Raw genomic sequence first — 12,512 nt, forward strand, 5'->3', positions numbered from 1 at the left:
AAGAACTCCACTGTGATGGATTAACTTTCCTCGTGAAGGATTGCACTTGGCACATCCAAAGGCGATTGCGAGGGCCCAGCCCGAGCCGAGTCATGGAAGGCTCTGTGGGCCCGGCGCGGCGGGGGCTGCGCTCTCCTGGCTCGGCCTCCTCCAAGGCTGCGGTGTCAGGCTCCGTGTGCCCTCACTTCCTGAGGGAAACAACCCTTTTCCTCCCTCCTCCCGACAGCTCCACTAGGTCCCTAGTGAACCTCAGCGGGTAAAGACGAAATTCTGTTCATGAATAGTTTTACAGTCCCCTTTCTCCCGCCTACCCTGCTCTCTGTCCTGGGAATGTGCTGCCCACACAGTGACCAGAGAAGAATCCGGAGACATTTGCAAGATAATACCATCTCAAATGTTCCATTCTCACACTTTGTTCTAGAATTTTTCAAAACTGTTTAGTACGCGTTCCCTTTCAGTTTTCATGAATAAGCACACTTTTCCCAGACTAAGAATGGGAAAATGCATTTCCAAATGTGTGAAGCCATGTAACTGTAATGAATTGCTTTAATTATGTATATGTGGTTAGTTTCGGTTAGTTTCTGGAAGCCTGTTGTGCATTTCTGCCTGCAACAAGTAGCTTTTCCTGTTTGCTTGCTGCTGTTTATCAGACTGGCTATCCTCCCAAAGTAGTCCTCATCCAAATTCTTCATTTAAGAAGTGTCACCCGAGAGCCTGTTTGATCTTCAAATGCTCAGTGTCACCTTGGTTGTTGCTCTGACAGACAGCAGAAGGTAGAGTCTAGATTTCTTCATTAGAAATTTCATGTCTTACGATGTTTTTAAGAAACATGTTTTTCATCTGGTTTATGAAGTTTTTAGAAGGATATAAAGTTATAGCTCAAGGGAGAGTGAATACAGTTTCAGACAAGCACAAGTAAGGTCATTTATATCATCTTGCTCAGCTCTTGAGATGATGGCTCCTGGGGACTTGAGCAGTGCTCCGGCATGCTTTTCTGTAGTTACTGATTGTCCTGGTAAGTGCCAAATTCTTTACTTTTTTTCCTTTCCTATAATGTTTGAGAAGATTTGGGAAATGTGCTATCGAAGCGGTTTTGCTTCCGTATTTTTTGAATGACAATAGATACAGAAACATAATTATATTATTTTTACTCCTGGCTAATGAATGTTTCTTACTGTTTTTCTCTTGTCCACTGTTGCCTGCATTAGACCTATTTGTTTTTGTTTCACTTGAAAATGAACAAGCTTTTTAATTCTTTCATATTTTGTAAGGTAGATAGTTTTGGAGTTACTAAGCTGAAGTTATTCCCTGTGACAGTCAGTGACTTGAGGTGTTAGGAGGTATGAGAAAAGGTCTTGCTTTGAAGACTTTCAACCTGAAGTTAAAAAGGAGGCAGCAAAGATTAAAAGGAAGCTTTTCTACTTTCTGTTAGGGGTTTTTCCCTATCTGCAGTGTGGAAAAGTTATTCAGTACTGTTGGGATTAAATGCAGAGAAGAAGTGACAATAAAAAAATTCTCTTCCTCTGTAAAGAAATGATGTTTCAGAAGGTTTGGAGTCAATTTTGAGAGCTAAAACAACCCCTCATATTATGGTGACCTGTCTGTTCCCATCATACCCCTCATCTTCTCTGAGGGGCTCCTGCAGAGCCAGCCACAGTGATCTGAAGTGTCTAGAAATATCCTTTGTGCAGCCCTGCCCACAGCTGGGAAACTGATAGCATTCTTTTGTTCCTCTGCATGAAGCTATCTGTGTGTGCAAAAGGGAGATATTTGCTCTTCCTTCCTAAAGCTTTCTGTCTAGAAGTTGCTCTGCTCTCAGGATACAATGACCATATTAATGAATTCATCAATCACAATAATCTGATTAAATTGATGGGGGAGAGGGAGCCAGCAGATGAAACAAACATATTATTTTAAGATATATGAGATACCCAATTAGTAACTGACTCAGCATTTAAGTGAAAGTGTTGCTCAAGAGATTTCCTGGTAACCGATGTAATAAATTCCCCTTTATGTCTTTTGTCTTTGAGAAAGGCTCGTGCACTGTTATTAGGAACCTGTAAGTAAAGCAGTAACAAAGTGTTGCACATCAGAAGTGTCAGCTATATATTACTTTAAAAAAAGTATAGATTTGTGTCTGTGCATTTTACTTAGAAATAGCCTAGGCTGTGGGCAGTATCACAGAGAGATTAATATGGATTTTAAGCCTTGTACAGGTACTTGAGCCATGACCTGCTGAATGTGTGTTCAGGCATACAGGAAACTGAGACTTGAGTAGGAAGGGAGTTGCTTTGTGTCACTGAGGTTTCAGGGGCAATCCCCTGGAGTACAGAGATAATGGGAGGGAAGCTCTCTGTCAGGGAGCATATGTTTTTGTGGCGATTACACTGTGTATAGATTAGGACTTCTGGGAGGGAGGGAATGGGAAGATGTGCTTGGAACACAGGACCATCTGCCAGTACCTTGGCATAGTCATTTCATTAATGGGAGGCTTTATTAACTTGAGTCCTGCAGAGATAGATAGACAAGAAAGGCAGTGAAAGAGACAGAAAACTGTTATCCAGCTGCCATTGAAAATGGGAAAAGATGGCTCAGATAAACTCTAAAATCTGATTTTATTAGAATTACTTGTGCTCTTCTAGGTAAGAAGGTATTAATCTTCTTGCAGAAATTTTTTTTCTAAATTTTGTGATGCAGTGTTGGATGTTCTTTGGTAGTGAAACTATTGAAACTGAGGGTGAACTGGAATAGGAGAGAAGGTGCTAGGAAGAAAAAGGAAGGAACTGTGATTTTTAGTGGGAAGTTATTTTTTTCATCAAAATCTGCCTTTTCCCTTTGGTAAACACTTGAGGTGACCTATATTGAATGTTGGATATTTAATGTTTGTAGTGATATAGGATGGCACCTGGAATATAAAACCCTGAGAGCATCACAGTCTCAGCCCTGGCCTAGGCCAGGAACCTCAGAGAACATGGCCTGTGTTCCATGGGAGGATAAAATTAGGGGAATGCTCTGATTGGACACAAAATAGTGCTCCAGGGGCAAAAAGGCAATGGTTAGAGCCTGTGAACTCTGTTCCTGTGTCCTCACATGCCCAGTTCTGCTGCTGACATGGTAAGTGTCCAAGCTTGTGTTATCTTCCTCAGTTCTGCTGTCCTGTAGATCAGAGAAACTTCACTTAGCCTGTTTTAGGGAGAGCTCTGCTGTTCCATTGACAGAAGGCCTAAATGCTGTTGTATTTGAGCAGTTCTGTTTTTCTTTTGACAGTTGAGTCAGACTTGAGTCTGGGTGAGGGTGAGATGGCAGAGCCTTTGCCTGGTGAAAATAGTGGTTGGAAGTACAAAGTGGTTTAAGTGTTGGCAGTTGGGAAGTTATTTTCCTTTGGTTTATACAATTCAGGTTAGACTGGTAGTTAATATGAAGAGAAGGAATGAAAAAAGAAGTGTTTCCCATGAAAAGCTTTATAATCTGCAGATGCCTTAGTTCATGGGAGTGTGGGTGTGTTCAGGACAGTGTGAGGGTTATGCAGTTCACCAGCAAGATAGTTTGTTATCTAAGGCTGGACAAGTTTCTGTTTGCACTGCTAAGATGGTAAAGGCAGTTTCCCCTTAAGTTTTTCCTGATTTATGAGGTAACTCAGATGGAGCATGGTCTCTGACTTTGTCTGGTGTAAATCTAGGGAAACAAAAGGAACATGCATTTTCAAAAAAAAAAAGAGTAGAAAAATATGGCCTAGGAGTGTCAAAACACCTAAGCAGAGTGATGCTGTACTGAAAGGGGGTTGGTTAGTCATCCACTTAGCAAATTCTCTTTTTGTATTGAGGATGGAAGAAGATTAGTGAGATGAAAATCTGTGTTATTACTAAGATAAGAATGGGTTATGGCTGGATCCCAAAGGAGAAGGAATTTTTTAATATTATTAAAAAAACCCAACCCTTTGCTGTGATTCATGTGTAATGCTTAGACAATTACATGCAAAAAAATTACAATAGTAGTGTACAGCATGGTGTTTATATCTGTAAATGGATGTACAAATACTGGCATAACATAGATTTAGATCCTGACCCAGTGCTTGTTCAGTTCAGTGAAAATGCTTCTGATGGTTCTGACAAGCGTTCGACCAGATTCTCACACTGGAATGTGTTCTGAAACTCAAACCAAATCTTCTGCCTTAGAATATTTTTTTTCTAACTGTCTTAAAATGGAGCAGAGTTGGTTCAAAGTCTTAAAAAAATATTTGCCCTGCACGTGGGACCTTGGTGTGTTTTTTTCTACTGAAACACTGATAGTATACAGTGGTAATACTCACTTGCATGATTTTTGTGGAGTCAGAACCATAAAACAGCAGAATATGCTGACTTAGAGGGGACCCATCAGGATCAACAAGTCCAACTCCTGTCTCTGTGCAGGACACCCCAGGAGTCCCACCATGTGCCTGAGTGCATTGTCCAAACTGACAGTTCATGTCCTTTCTCTCTCAAGTAGTGGAAGAATGTTGTTGGCCCCACAAGGGCATGGTAGGTCAAAGTTTTGGCTCAGTCTACGAGTCTAAAAGACTTTTCACTTAGTGAAGCCATAAAGAAACCTCCAGCTGGCTGGATGCCCCTCTTAAAAACACAAGTGTGGCCTTATTCTGAAATGATGCTCAGGGAAAGTTGTGCATGCCTCAATGTCTTGGGATGAGAGGAGTGGGAGGGGGGCCTTTGCTGAGATTCCAGTGAAGCCAGGAAAGTCAGATGTTTGCATGGAAACACAGGGAATTTAATCTGATTGACTCAGAATTACTGTGAAAGGATAGAGTAAGAGAGGGGAAGAGAAAGAAGGATGGCAGCAGAGAGCTTTTAACTTGAGATATGAAAGGAAATTAAGAAGGCGAGCAGGAATTTTTATTTCATTGCAAGCACAAAGCTCCTTTAACTGTTAATGTGAGCTATAAAATTGTGGAGCTTCATGCAGTGTTTCCCTTCCAGCAGAAGAGCCCAGAGCTGGGTGCTGCCCGCGCTGGGAGTGTTATTACAGCTTTACTTTAGTGCCTTTCTGGGTCAGTGGCTCTCAAACAATGCCACACAGAGCTGCTTTAGTTGTGTTTCTGTGAGTCAGTCTGTCAGTACTTACACTTCTCCCTGATCATAACCCAGTGTCCTAGAGAATCTGCAGACTTTTCTGACTGCTAATCTCAAAGCATTTGTGATGTTCCTTGAACTCAGGTTGGTTGATAATATGTACCTTTTTTCAGATGCCATTCTTCCTTACAATTCAACCACAGTCAGATTGTTGACTTCATAAAATCGAGTAAAATTAGGCAGCCAAGTCCTTGTACCTTTAGCATTGAAAGAATTGATAATGCTGTCCTCAGATTGTTCTGGCACTGCTCTCTCAGTATCCATCATCTGTATTATTGTCTCATGATTACTGATTTATGCAAAGATTTTTTTTCCCAGGCATAATGTACAAGGATCAAGCAACTGCATCATTTGTAGTCTTTCAAAATAGGTTTGTGCCACAGATTGTTTTACCTCTGCATGCCAGAAAACATAAAGGAAGCAGAATGATAGAGTAAAATAGTGTATTCAAATATACTTCCCAAACAAGCATATATGTTTGTGGAGACTTCTCTGGGTGTATCAGGTATCTGTTTCCATATGTGGGAAGGTTTGGTGACAGTTTGAGCACTTACACAGTCAACCTCAGTGACAATTGGGAGCCCCGAGGGAGGAGGGAACAGTCTGTTCAACATTTGTGTATTCCTCATCAACTGACTGCACCTGCAATCTTAATCATCAGCAATCAGGTATTTGGGCATTTTGGAAAGCAGCAGCAGTGAGGAGCAGAGCTTGAGAAGCCTCTGTGGAAAGAGAAAGAAGGCTGTCATTCCTGAAGTGTGAGGAAAATCCTGAAGATATGTCTGTTTCTGAGCATTGGCTAAGCTGAATTTGGGGCTGAACACTAAGCAAGTATGTAATAAGTAATTGGGTAGGAAGTTTTAATTTCTTCTTTCCCTTCACTTGCCTAAAAGCATGATTTTTTTTTAACCTGTTTTCTCTCATGTATGGAAATAAAACAGGTGTGGATACAGGCAATCTGCAACAAGTCTTACCCAATTTGGCTTCAAGATGTTATATTTATTCTTCCAGATTTGGATTTCATTCAGCTCTGTGTGTGTGTATCCAGGAAAACTATCTGTAATTTTTTACTTGGTTTATTGGATTGAGTATTTATTTTTATTGTACATTCTTTTCTGTACAGCCAGCTGTGGTATTGCCACCTTTTGGGCATCTTGGAGGTTACTGCTATGAACTTCACAGTGCATATGAAGAAAGTTGCTTAAACAGCAGATTTACACTGAATTACGGGCAAAACTCCATTTTCTTTATTGCAGTGTGTCTTTACCATCATATAAAATGTGTTTTCTATGTTATATTTATGTATAGATTTTTGGCTTAATTAGTTTCCTCCTTGATAAAAACGAACAATGTTAATTCTAGTTTGAGTTCATTCCTTAGTGGGGGTGAGTTGTAATTTAGAATTGCAGATTCATATCATTATAGGCTCATGGGTGAGGTGAAGCAAGGAGCTGTTTATACTTCTTTTCCCAACAGCATCTGAGATACTGGAGGAATGTGCTCTGCAATGTAGAGTGCGTGTCATTTATGTTAAAAGACAGAGATAAAAGTAGGCATAAGGAACCTGAAGAGGCAACACTGTCCGGATCAAATACTGACAGTGATAAAGGAAAAACATAAAGTTGACAGACTTCTGGCTTAGTTTTCTTTATTTAATAGAAGAATAAAATGTGAGAAGCAAATTCTCCATGGTAGCTGTCGGCTGATTCACTGGGGGTCACCATTTAGGTACAAAACCTTTATGTAGCTTTTGGTTGACATTAAGTTCATTCCTGTGGGATTTGGGCACCTAGGTGTTTTCAGGCTATCTGGAAACATAACACATGATTGTCTTTCATGAATCTGGTTATTTCTTTGCTGCTTTTTTTTTAATGCTATTTTTCTTAAGGTAGCAATGGCTTTGTGACAGGGACAGAGGGATAAGGCATTGATTTGACTGTGTGAGCCATGGTTTACTAGGACCAGGAAAAGACAAGTACCAAATGAGGTGTCTAGTCCTTTTGGGTGCTCTTAATTTGGAATGCTTTGAGGAGGATTAGTTTAAACAAGCCATTAGCAGAATTGTTTAAATTATCTGAATGGGGTGAAAGGTTTAAATACAGTGCTGTATTACTTTAACCGCAGTAATTCAGAGAATACTCAATGCTATCAACGTAATTACAACATTGCTGCCAGGAGGCAGTGGCTCTGTGGCAGGATGGAAACTGACAGTCATTCAAGATTTATCTATCTAATCCATAAATCATAGTTGTTCCTTCTTCAAGACTCTTCTTTGCTCATTAAAGAACAGTCACAAAGGGTGGGAGTGGAGAGGAAGAGGGAAGAGTAGCAATGGAGATTAATCAGCTGAGAAGGCTGTGTCCCTCCTACCACCGGATGAGAGCAAAACCAAATGAGAATCAGGAGAGATCTTTTTGTAATATTGTAGTCACTCCCCCTTTGTTTACAAATTTCTTCTCACAAAGGTGACATGGTTTCAGCTGCTAGGTTGTAGCACTGGGAAGAAGGCTACAGATAGCTTTTTCCCCATTGGCCTTGGTTGCAGTTGGTTTGCTTTTTTGCTTGTCTGGTGTCCTACAGCTAAGCTGATAGCAGGAGAGAAAAGGGCAGAGGCAAAGACAGCATCACTCTTTGAACACTTCACTGCTTGTATTGGCCTTTCTGAAAGTCAGCCTGCTGAAGCAGTCAGGGCCATGGGCATTTCAGAGCAGTGTTGTTGCAAGCAAGCACAGCCATGCTGGTGGCAGACAGGGCCTGGGCCAGCTGCCCTCTGTGCCATGAACAGGCTCCTAGGGAGGAATCCTTTCCTTTGTGCACAGGCAAGGCGATGCCCTGGAAGGACATGCAAGATCTGAACTAGGGCACTGGATGAATGATGAACTGTGCTAAGCCATTTGCTTAACATTATCAAAGTGATCATAAAACCTTGGAATATTCTCAGTTGGAAGGGACCCACAAGTGTAATTCAAGTCCAGCTTCTGGCCCTGCACAGGAGAGCCCCAAGAATCACATCATAGGGCCTGAGAATGTTAGCCAGACACTTCTTGAAATCTGGCAGGGCTGAGTGCTGTGACCTTGATGGTTCTCCATTATCAGATGGTTCTGCCTTTTTCTTCTGTTGTGAAAAATTTGCTGGTGAATTACATTGAAGACAGCCCTCATACAGGAGGGAGAGGAGGAATTTAAGGGACCAGATCTCGAACTTTGAAAATTAGACTGCTTTCTCTTGTGAAAAATACAAGTTCACTTGAGAGCTTCAGTGTCTCAGAAAACATTTCCCTTCCTAAACCAATTCTGCTGGATGTGTGTGAATGAGTATTAAAGGAACTATAAAGGAATCACAGAAGGGAAGCCTCAAAGATCATCTCATTCCAACCCCTCTGCCATGGACAGGGACACCTTCCACTAGACTAGGTTGCTCAGGGCCCCATCCAACCTGGCCTTGAACACTTCCAAGGATGGGACATCCCCAGCTTCTCTGAGCAACCTGTTCCAGTGCCTCACCACTCTCACAGTAAAGAATTTGCTCCTACTGTCTGTTTGAAGCCATTCCCCCATGTCTTGTCACTGCATTCCCTTGTAAGTAGTCTGTCTCCATGTTTCTTATAGACTTCCTTCATGTACTGGAAGGCCACCGTTAAGTCACCCCAAAGTCTTCTTTTTTCCAGCTGAGCAGTCCCAGTTCTCTTGGTTTTTGCTCACAGCCAAGTGCTCCATCCCTCTAATCGTCTTGGTGGTCCCCCACGTTTTGGACTTGCTCCAACAGGTTGATGTCCTTCCTGTACTGGGTATTCCAGAGCTGGATGCAGTATTTCAGGTGTAGTCTCAGATAAATATGTTAAGGTAGATGTGTTCATATGTTTTGTTGTCCGGTGTCCTTAATTAACTATTTCAAGTATATCCTTGCTACCTAGTTTCCATTTCTTTCACTTGTTTGGAGATTCTGGCAGTGAATGCAGTTTTCTGCATGGTCCTTTTTCTTGAGGATTTGCAGTTTCTGACAGTAATATTTTCTGATAGTTATTCCTTGATTTCACTCATTCCCAGATAGCTTTGTCTTTCCTCTTCTCCTTCTCTATGTATATTTTCCTTTTTTCCAGTTTGATTGCTGCAATCCATCTATACTCTACTTCCTATAACCACTAGAAAGCCAGCCCTGTCTTTGCTCATCTTTTTGCAGCTTTGAACTGTAAAACTGCACAATTCTAATAAAGTATTTGTTGAAGGAATGCAGACCTTAAGTCGCTGTGGTTTCTATTCTGAATTCTATTTTTTTGCGGAAATTAACTAAAATTTCCACCATTTTGTAAGTAGGGCTTTCTATTCTGTGTCCTACTTTCTATTTCTGTATTTCTTTCTCTTCTCGTATTCCTGTAAATATTTGCATGTTTTGACTATATCAAGCTATATTCTCTTTTCCCCATGTATGCTTTATCATTATATATTTTTGCTGTATTTTGGACTCTTAAAATGATTAATATTTTTAAGCTAAGGACAGTTGGTGTTTCTTTGGTGTAATTACTACAGAAACATACAGGGTAGAACTGTTGTCTTTCTAGTGTGACTTGGATTGTTTGCCCAGACTGAGGATAAGATCTTCATGGGAAAATACTTCTGCCTGGTTGGGCTCCTATGTGAATACTATTATTCTGACTAAGAGGACCCTGTTATATTTGATTAGTGTAAATATTAAGGTTTTTATGCTTAAAAAAACCAAGTACCCTTCTCATTTTCCTGAAAGCTGTTTTATCTCGTAATGGTGAAGGGGGACCACACACATGCTCTCATATGTGTCATGGGATTTCCAGGCAGCATCTGTTATACTGAGATTTGGCCTTTATTCTGGAGTAAAAAAGTAAAGTGAAACTTCCAGTGTGACTGGTGCTTGAAGAAATAAAGCTGTCAGGAATACAAATGTCACTGCTTATTGAGTCTCTGTATGGTGCACACCCTGACTAACAGGAGTTCCTGCAGGAGCCTGCCTGGCTGGCACACAAGCTCCTGAGCTTTCCCACTCCACTGTTATGGCTGGTAAATTTGCAAGTAAATACAAACATGGGAAAAGATATGATGCTTCTAGAGTTAATGACATCCTCCCAAAATCACTTAATTGTGTGCTAGGCAGAGTTTCGTTTCCATTAGTAAATGCTTTGATGCCTAGAGATGAAATGTGGGGTTGCCTCTTCTGTTCAGCATTTGGGAGCTGGTATTAAGCAGCTGTTGATAATGGTGTAATGTACACTTTGTGCTGAGGGCTTTGCAAACATACTGATCTGTTTGCTTCTCAGGGATGACATAGGCACAAGAGTATGTATGGAGGAGGGAAATTGGAAATCGTTAGGTAAGTTTTTTGCCACCTCACTTGGCTTTCTGTGGAAATGACAACCGTGTCATCCCTTTCACAACGACTTCATGCTGCTTTAATTGAGGTTCTGTAAAATAAATCTTGTAGCAAAATCAGATTTGGCCAAGTCCAGTCTATTTTATTGATATATTTTTCTGTCTGGTTGATAATATTGCTCTGTTCTTTGTGTTTAATCACTTATCAAGTATTGCATTCAGTTTAAATTCCCTGTTACGCCATTCAGCTGGCATTAAATTCTGCCACCTTTTTACCAAGCTCTGTTGCATTTCTACTTGTATCTGTTTTGACATGCCTTAGTGGAGAATTGGCACAAAGAGCAGTTTCTTCACCTCCTTCCTATAACAATTTTCTGAGTTTCTGTAAGCAGGAGTAAGTTGAATTTTTAAAAGCTAAAGACAAAGTTATTTGAAACTTACATTCCTCTCTGAGCATCTCCCCTGTGTTTGCTATCTGCTAATTCTTTTGGGTTTTTTCAAGTTTTCTGTATTCTGGAAAGTAAAATCAGCTAGATCAGAGTGATACTGTATCCTGTTCCAAATCAGCATCTTGGTAATAGTTTACACCAGAGAGTGCAAGATACTTTGCAGTGAAACAGAGAGCCAACCCCTATGGGAAACTTCTATTAAATGCTATTAGCTGGGTGTTGGTGTATCTGCTTGTGTGGGTCTTACCTACTACCACGAGGGTAGAATTTTATAAATTCTGCTAGTAATTAACTTCCTAATTTGACTGTTTTTCTCAATGACTCTCATGGGATTGTACTGTGAAAAAAACATTTCTTTAGTTGTCTATTCTTTTTACAGTGAAATCAAACATTCACATCTCCTGTAGTTTAGTTGTTTTGTGGTTTCATCTGGCCGTTCCAATGTTTACACTGGTGTTTTGGGATCTGCGGAGGCCAGGCATGCAGGGCTTCTTATTCTGCTTTCTCAAACTATTTAATGAAGGAAGACAAAAATTATAGATCAAAAGAAAAGAGAAAAATTGTGTCCAGAAGGATAGGTGGTTTTTTTTACTAAACTAATCTTTATCTAACCAGGAAAGAGGAGAAACTTTTGCTCTTGTAATTATGTGAGGAAGGCAGAGAGCTGGGTGTGCTTCGTTATATTTACAGGCAGGGCAAGTGTGGTTCTTGTTCAGTAATTGGCTGTAGAGGTATTAAAGATTATTGGAAACTCAAAGGTCAGAACTTCTGTTGAATCAGGGTCTGCGTGAACTGGAAGGCTACAGAGGTACCTGATGTGAAAGATCTGACTTCAGAGGCTGTCCAACAGGTATAGTAAAATTAGAGCAGTCTAGTCTGTGCCCCTCCCTGGGGGTGTTGGTGACTCGTGAGACGCCCAGCTGCTCCGTGTGCCTGTCTCAGTGTGTGTGTACACAGACACATTCCTGAGCTTCAGCTGCTTCAGAGTACTGCCATCCCTGTGATCGCCAGCCAGGCAGAGGTGTGGAGGAGGGTGTGACTCCCTCCTTGGGGGAGCTTGTTTTTATTTCACAGTATATCTAATTTTGAAGGCTTTGGGAATAGACTACACAGACTTTGTCACACCATTGAAGTCTTACTGAACTGATTTAGCTGTGGCTAAGACAAAAGAAGGTAACATCTTATAGTTTGCTTTGTTGGTTGTTTCAAAGACGACAATATTAATGAACAGGTGTGAGAAATCCCTTTCAGATTGTGCTGGCATTTCCAGTTCTCTCAGCTCATGCTGAATTTGCTTGTTCTGTGAACTTTCTTTTTCCTTTTTGGTTCTAAATTCAGGATTCTGGTTTGTTGACTGGAGATTTTTCCCCCCCTGCATTTTTCACTTCTCACCTTGCCCCACTCTTTCTCACCTTGCACAGTTGAGCTTGCTGCAGTGCAGCCCTGTGTCATTGTCTAGTCATTGCCAGCATGGCTGTTGTCAGGGCCTCCATCTGTCCCCATGCCCTGTTTAGTGTAATGTAATCATTACCTTGCTTGTGGAGAGCCAAGGTGCTCCTGCTAAGTAAATGTTTACCAACACTGCTGAAGGCTAACTTAG

General features: G+C 41.0%; 1 protein-coding gene across 5 annotated transcripts in view; it reads left to right on the forward strand.

Annotated features, from left to right (window-relative positions):
* The window catches only part of NDST2 (N-deacetylase and N-sulfotransferase 2), a 126,125-nt gene that overhangs the window by 63,318 nt on the left and 50,295 nt on the right, over positions 1-12,512 (forward strand). The window lies entirely within an intron of this gene.

The sequence above is a fragment of the Zonotrichia albicollis genome, chromosome 7 (genome assembly GCF_047830755.1).
Source record: "Zonotrichia albicollis isolate bZonAlb1 chromosome 7, bZonAlb1.hap1, whole genome shotgun sequence".
In the NCBI taxonomy this organism is placed as follows: Eukaryota; Metazoa; Chordata; class Aves; order Passeriformes; family Passerellidae; genus Zonotrichia; species Zonotrichia albicollis.